This window comes from Triticum aestivum, chromosome 3D, assembly GCF_018294505.1.
Source record: "Triticum aestivum cultivar Chinese Spring chromosome 3D, IWGSC CS RefSeq v2.1, whole genome shotgun sequence".
In the NCBI taxonomy this organism is placed as follows: domain Eukaryota; kingdom Viridiplantae; phylum Streptophyta; class Magnoliopsida; order Poales; family Poaceae; genus Triticum; species Triticum aestivum.
In genome coordinates, this window is record NC_057802.1 from 2,705,440 (window position 1) to 2,712,498 (window position 7,059).

Sequence of the window (7,059 nt, forward strand, 5' to 3'; positions counted from 1 at the left end):
TGCAGGGGAGGAGGGAGGCGCCCAAGGCTTAGATGTTGCTGCCCTCCCTTCCCCCACTATATATAGGGCCAAGGGAGAGGGGGGCGCAGCCTTGCCCCTTCCTTCAAGGAAGGGTGCGGCCAGGGGGGAGTCCTTCCCCCCCAAGGCACCTCGGAGGTGCCTTCCCCCTTTAGGACTCTCCCTTCTTTCTTATCTCTTGCGCATGGGCCTCTCGGGGCTGGTGCCCTTGGCCCATATAGGCCAAGGCGCACCCCTTACAGTCCATGTGGCCCCCCGGGGCTGGTGGACCCCCTTGGTGGACCCCCGGACCCCTTTCGCCACTCCCGGTACAATACCGATAAAGCGCGAAACTTTTCCGGCGACCAAAATAAGACTTCCCATATATAAATCTTTACCTCCGGACCATTCCGGAACCTCTCGTGACGTCCGGGATCTCATCCGGGACTCCGAACAACTTTCGGGTTTCCGCATACATATATCTCTACAACCCTAGCGTCACCGGACCTTAAGTGTGTAGACCCTACGGGTTCGGGAGACATGCAGACATGACCGAGACGCCTCTCCGGTCAATAACCAACAGCGGGATCTGGATACCCATGTTGGCTCCCACATGTTCCACGATGATATCATCGGGTGAACCACGGTGTCGAGGATTCAATCAATCCGTATGCAATTCCCTTTGTCAATCGGTATGTTACTTGCCCGAGATTCGATCGTCGGTATCCCAATACCTAGTTCAATCTCGTTACCGGCAAGACTCTTTACTCGTACCGCAATGCATGATCCCGTGACTAACGCCTTAGTCACATTGAGCTCATTATGATGATGCATTACCGAGTGGGCCCAGAGATACCTCTCCGTTTACACGGAGTGACAAATCCCAGTCTCGATCCGTGCCAACCCAACAGACACTTTCGGAGATACCCGTAATGCACCTTTATAGTCACCCAGTTACGTTGTGACGTTTGGCACACCCAAAGCACTCCTACGGTATCCGGGAGTTGCACGATCTCATGGTCCAAGGAAAAGATACTTGACATTGGAAAAGCTCTAGCAAACGAAACTACACGATCTTTTATGCTATGCTTAGGATTGGGTCTTGTCCATCACATCATTCTCCTAATGATGTGGTCCCGTTATCAATGACATCCAATGTCCATAGTCAGGAAACCATGACTATCTGTTGATCAACGAGCTAGTCAACTAGAGGCTTACTAGGGACAGGTTGTGGTCTATGTATTCACACATGTATTATGATTTCCGGACAATACAATTATAGCACGAATAATAGACTATTATCATGAACACAGAAATATAATAATAACCATTTATTATTGCCTCTAGGGCATATTTCCAACAGTCTCCCACTTGCACTAGAGTCAATAATCTAGTTACATTGTGATGAATCGAACACCCATTGCGTCCTGGTGTTGATCATGTTTTGCCCTAGGGAGAGGTTTAGTCAACGGATCTGCTACATTCAGGTCCGTATGTACTTTACAAATATCTATGTCTCCATTTTGAACACTTTCACGAATGGAGTTGAAGCGACGCTTGATATGCCTGGTCTTCCTGTGAAACCTGGGCTCCTTCGCAAGGGCAATAGCTCCAGTGTTGTCACAGAAGAGAGTCATTGGGCCCGACGCATTGGGAATCACCCCTAGGTCGGTAATGAACTCCTTCATCCAGACTGCTTCCTGTGCTGCCTCCGAGGCTGCCATGTATTCCGCTTCACATGTAGATCCCGCCATGACGCTCTGCTTGCAACTGCACCAGCTTACTGCTCCTCTATTCAAAATATACACGTATCCAGTCTGTGACTTCGAGTCATCCAGATCTGTGTCGAAGCTAGCGTCGACGTAACCCTTTACGACGAGCTCTTCGTCACCTCCATAAACGAGAAACATATCCTTAGTCCTTTTCAGGTACTTCAGGATATTCTTGACCGCTGTCCAGTGTTCCTTGCCGGGATTACTTTGGTACCTTCCTACCAAACTTACGGCAAGGTTTACATCAGGTCTGGTACACAGCATGGCATACATAATAGACCCTATGGCCGAGGCATAGGGGATGACACTCATCTCTTCTATATCTTCTGCCGTGGTCGGGCATTGAGCCGTGCTCAATTGCACACCTTGCAATACAGGCAAGAACCCCTTCTTGGACTGATCCATACTGAACTTCTTCAATATCTTGTCAAGGTATGTACTCTGTGAAAGACCAATGAGGCGTCTTGATCTATCTCTATAGATCTTGATGCCTAATATGTAAGCAGCTTCTCCAAGGTCCTTCATTGAAAAACACTTATTCAAATAGGCCTTTATACTTTCCAAGAATTCTATATCATTTCCCATCAATAATATGTCATCCACATATAATATGAGAAATGCTACAGAGCTCCCACTCACTTTCTTGTAAACACAGGCTTCTCCATAAGTCTGTGTAAACCCAAACACCTTGATCATCTCATCAAAGCGAATGTTCCAACTCCGAGATGCTTGCACCAGCCCATAGATTGAGCGCTGGAGCTTGCATACTTTGTTAGCATTCTTAGGATCGACAAAACCTTCCGGCTGCATCATATACAACTCTTCCTTAAGGAAGCCGTTAAGGAATGCCGTTTTGACGTCCATCTGCCATATCTCATAATCATAGTATGCGGCAATTGCTAACATGATTCGGACGGACTTCAGCTTCGCTACGGGTGAGAAAGTCTCATCGTAGTCAACCCCTTGAACTTGTCGATAACCCTTAGCGACAAGTCGAGCTTTGTAGATGGTCACATTACCATCTGCGTCCGTCTTCTTCTTAAAGATCCATTTGTTTCTATGGCTCGCCGCTCATCGGGCAAGTCAGTCAAAGTCCATACTTTGTTTTCATACATGGATTCTATCTCGGATTTCATGGCTTCTAGCCATTTGTCGGAATCCGGGCCCGCCATCGCTTCTTCATAGTTCGAAGGTTCACCGTTGTCTAACAACATGATTTCCAGGACAGGGTTGCCGTACCACTCTGGTGCGGAACGTGTCCTTGTGGACCTACGAAGTTCAGTAACTTGATCTGAAGCTTCATGATCATCATCATTAACTTCCTCCCCAGTCGGTGTAGGCACCACAGGAACATTTTCCCGCGCTGCGCTACTTTCCGGTTCGGAAGGGGTGACTATCACCTCATCAAGTTCCACTTTCCTCCCACTCAATTCTTTCGAGAGAAACTCCTTCTCTAGAAAGGACCCGTTCTTGGCAACGAAGATCTTGCCTTCGGATCTGAGGTAGAAGGTATACCCAATAGTTTCCTTAGGGTATCCTATGAAGACGCATTTTTCCGATTTGGGTTCGAGCTTTTCAGGTTGAAGTTTCTTGACATAAGCATCGCATACCCAAACTTTTAGAAACGACAGCTTAGGTTTCTTCCCAAACCATAATTCATACGGTGTCGCCTCAACGGATTTAGACGGTGCCCTATTTAAAGTGAATGCGGCAGTCTCTAAAGCATAACCCCAAAATGAGAGCGGTAAATCGGTAAGAGACATCATAGATCGCACCATATCCAATAGAGTGCGATTACGACGTTCGGACACACCATTTCTCTGAGGTGTTCCAGGCGGCGTGAGTTGTGAAACTATTCCACATTTCCTTAAGTGTGTACCAAATTCGTGACTTAAATATTCTCCACCACGATCTGATCGTAAGAATTTTATTTTCCTGTCACGTTGATTCTCGACTTCACTCTGAAATTCCTTGAACTTTTCAAAGGTTTCAGACTTGTGTTTCATTAGGTAGACATACCCATATCTACTTAAATCATCAGTGAGAGTGAGAATATAACGATATCCTCCGCGAGCCTCAACACTCATTGGACCGCACACATCGGTATGTATGATTTCCAATAAGTTGGTTGCTCGCTCCATTGTTCCGGAGAACGGAGTCTTGGTCATCTTACCCATGAGGCATGGTTCGCACGTGTCAAATGATTCGTAATCAAGAGACTCCAAAAGTCCATCTGCATGGAGCTTCTTCATGCGCTTGACACCAATGTGATCAAGGCGGCAGTGCCACAAGTATGTGGGACTATCGTTATCAACTTTACATCTTTTGGTATTCACACTATGAACATGTGTAGCATCACGTTCGAGATTCATCAAAAATAAACCATTGACCAGCGGGGCATGACCATAAAACATATCTCTCAAATAAATAGAACAACCATTATTCTCAGATTTAAATGAGTAGCCATCTCGAATTAAACGAGATCCAGATACAATGTTCATGCTCAAAGCTGGCACTAAATAACAATTATTGAGGTTTATAACTAATCCCGTGGGTAGATGCAGAGGTAGCGTGCCGACGGCGATCACATCGACCTTGGAACCATTCCCGACGCGCATCGTCACCTCGTCTTTTGCCAGTCTCCGTTTATTCCGTAGTTCCTGATTTGAGTTACAAATATGAGCAACCGCACCGGTATCAAATACCCAGGAGCTACTACGAGTACTGGTAAGGTACACATCAATTACTTGTATATCACATATACCTTGGGTGTTGCCGGCCTTCTTCTTGTCCGCTAAATATTTGGGGCAGTTCCGCTTCCAGTGACCACTTCCCTTGCAATAAAAGCACTCAGTCTCGGGCTTGGGTCCATTCTTTGACTTCTTCCCGGTAACTGGCTTACCGGGCGCAGCAATTCCCTTGCCGTCCTTCTTGAAGTTCTTCTTACCCTTGCCCTTCTTGAACTTAGTGGTTTTATTCACCATCAACACTTGATGTTCCTTTTTGATCTCCCCTTCCGCTGATTTTAGCATTGAATATACCTCGGGAATGGTCTTTTCCATCCCCTGCATATTGTAGTTCATCACAAAGCTCTTGTAGCTTGGTGGAAGCGACTGGAGGATTCTGTCAATGACCGCGTCATCCGGGAGATTAACTCCCAGCTGAGACAAGCGGTTGTGCAACCCAGACATTCTGAGTATGTGCTCACTAACAGAACTGTTCTCCTCCATTTTACAGCTGAAGAACTTGTCGGAGACATCATATCTCTCGACCCGGGCATGAGCTTGAAAAACCAGTTTCAGCTCCTCGAACATCTCGTATGCTCCATGTTTCTCAAAACGCTTTTGGAGACCAGGTTCTAAGCTGTAAAGCATGCCGCACTGAACGAGGGAGTAATCATCAGCACGCTGCTGCCAAGCGTTCATAACGTCTTGGTTCTCAGGGATTGGTGCTTCACCTAGCGGTGCTTCTAAGACATAATCTTTCTTGGCAACTATGAGGATGAGCCTCAGGTTCCGGACCCAGTCCGTATAGTTGCTGCCATCATCTTTCAGCTTGGTTTTCTCTAGGAACGCGTTGAAATTGAGGACAACGTGGGCCATTTGATCTACAATACATAGTGTAAAGATTTTTAGACTAAGTTCATGATAATTAAGTTCATATAATCAAATTATCTAATGAACTCCCACTCAGATAGACATCCCTCTAGTTATCTAAGTGAAACATGATCCGAACTCAACTAGGCCGTGTCCGATCATCACGTGAGACGGACTAGTCAAGATCGGTGAACATCTCCATGTTGATCGTATCTTCTATACGACTCATGCTCGACCTTTCGGTCCTCCGTGTTCCGAGGCCATGTCTGTACATGCTAGGCTCGTCAAGTCAACCTAAGTGTATTGCGTGTGTTCCGAGGCCATGTCTGTACATGCTAGGCTCGTCAACACCCGTTGTATGCGAACGTAAGAATCTATCACACCCAATCATCACGTGGTGCTTCGAAACGACGAACCTTCGCAACGGTGCACAGTTAGGGTGAACACTTTCTTGAAATTATTATAAGGGATCATCCTACTTGCTACCGTCGTTCTAAGCAAATAAGATGCAAAAACATGATAAACATCACATGCAATCAAATAGTGACATGATATGGCCAATATCATCATGCTCCTTTGATCTCCATCTTCGGGGCACCATGATCATCTTCGTCACCGGCATGACACCATGATCTCCATCATCATGATCTCCATCATTGTGTCTTCATGAAGTTGTCACGCCAACGATTACTTCTACTTCTATGGCTAACCGTTTAGCAACAAAGTAAAGTAAATTACATGGCGTTATTCAATGACACGCAGGTCATGCAAAATAATAAAGACAACTCCTATGGCTCCTGCCGGTTGTCATACTCATCGACATGCAAGTCGTGATTCCTATTACAATAATATGATCAATCTCATACATCACATATATCATTCATCACATCTTCCGCCCATATCATATCACATATATCACTTGCTGCAAAAACAAGTTAGACGTCCTCTAATTGTTGTTGCAAGTTTTTACGTGGTTTGTAGGTTTCTAGCAAGAACGATTTCTTACCTACGTATGACCACAACGTGATTTGCCAATTTCTATTTACCCTTCATAAGGACCCTTTTCATCGAATCCGTTCCGACTAAAGTAGGAGAGACAGACACCCGCTAGCCACCTTATGCAACTAGTGCATGTCAGTCGGTGGAACCTGTCTCACGTAAGCGTACGTGTAAGGTCGGTCCGGGCCGCTTCATCCTACAATGCCGCCGAAACAAGAAACGACTAGTAGCGGCAAGAAGAATTGGCAACATCAACGCCCACAACTTCTTTGTGTTCTACTCGTGCATAGTAACTACGCATAGGCCTGGCTCATGATGCCACTGTTGGGAATCGTAGCATAATTTAAAATTTTCCTACGCTCACCAAGATGCATCTATGGAGTCTACTAGCAACGAGGGGAAAGGAGTGGATCTACATACCCTTGTAGATCGCGAGCGGAAGCGTTCCAATGAACGTGGATGACGGAGTCATACTCGCCGTGATCCAAATCACCGATGACCGAGTGCCGAACGGACGGCACCTCCGCGTTCAACACACGTACGGTGCAGCGACGTCTCCTCCTTCTTGATCCAGCAAGGGGGAAGGAGAGGTTGATGGAGATCCAACAGCACGACGGCGTGGTGGTGGATGTAGCGGGTCTCCGGCAGGGCTTCGCCGAGCTTCTGCGAGAGAGAGAGAGGTGTTGCAGGGGAGG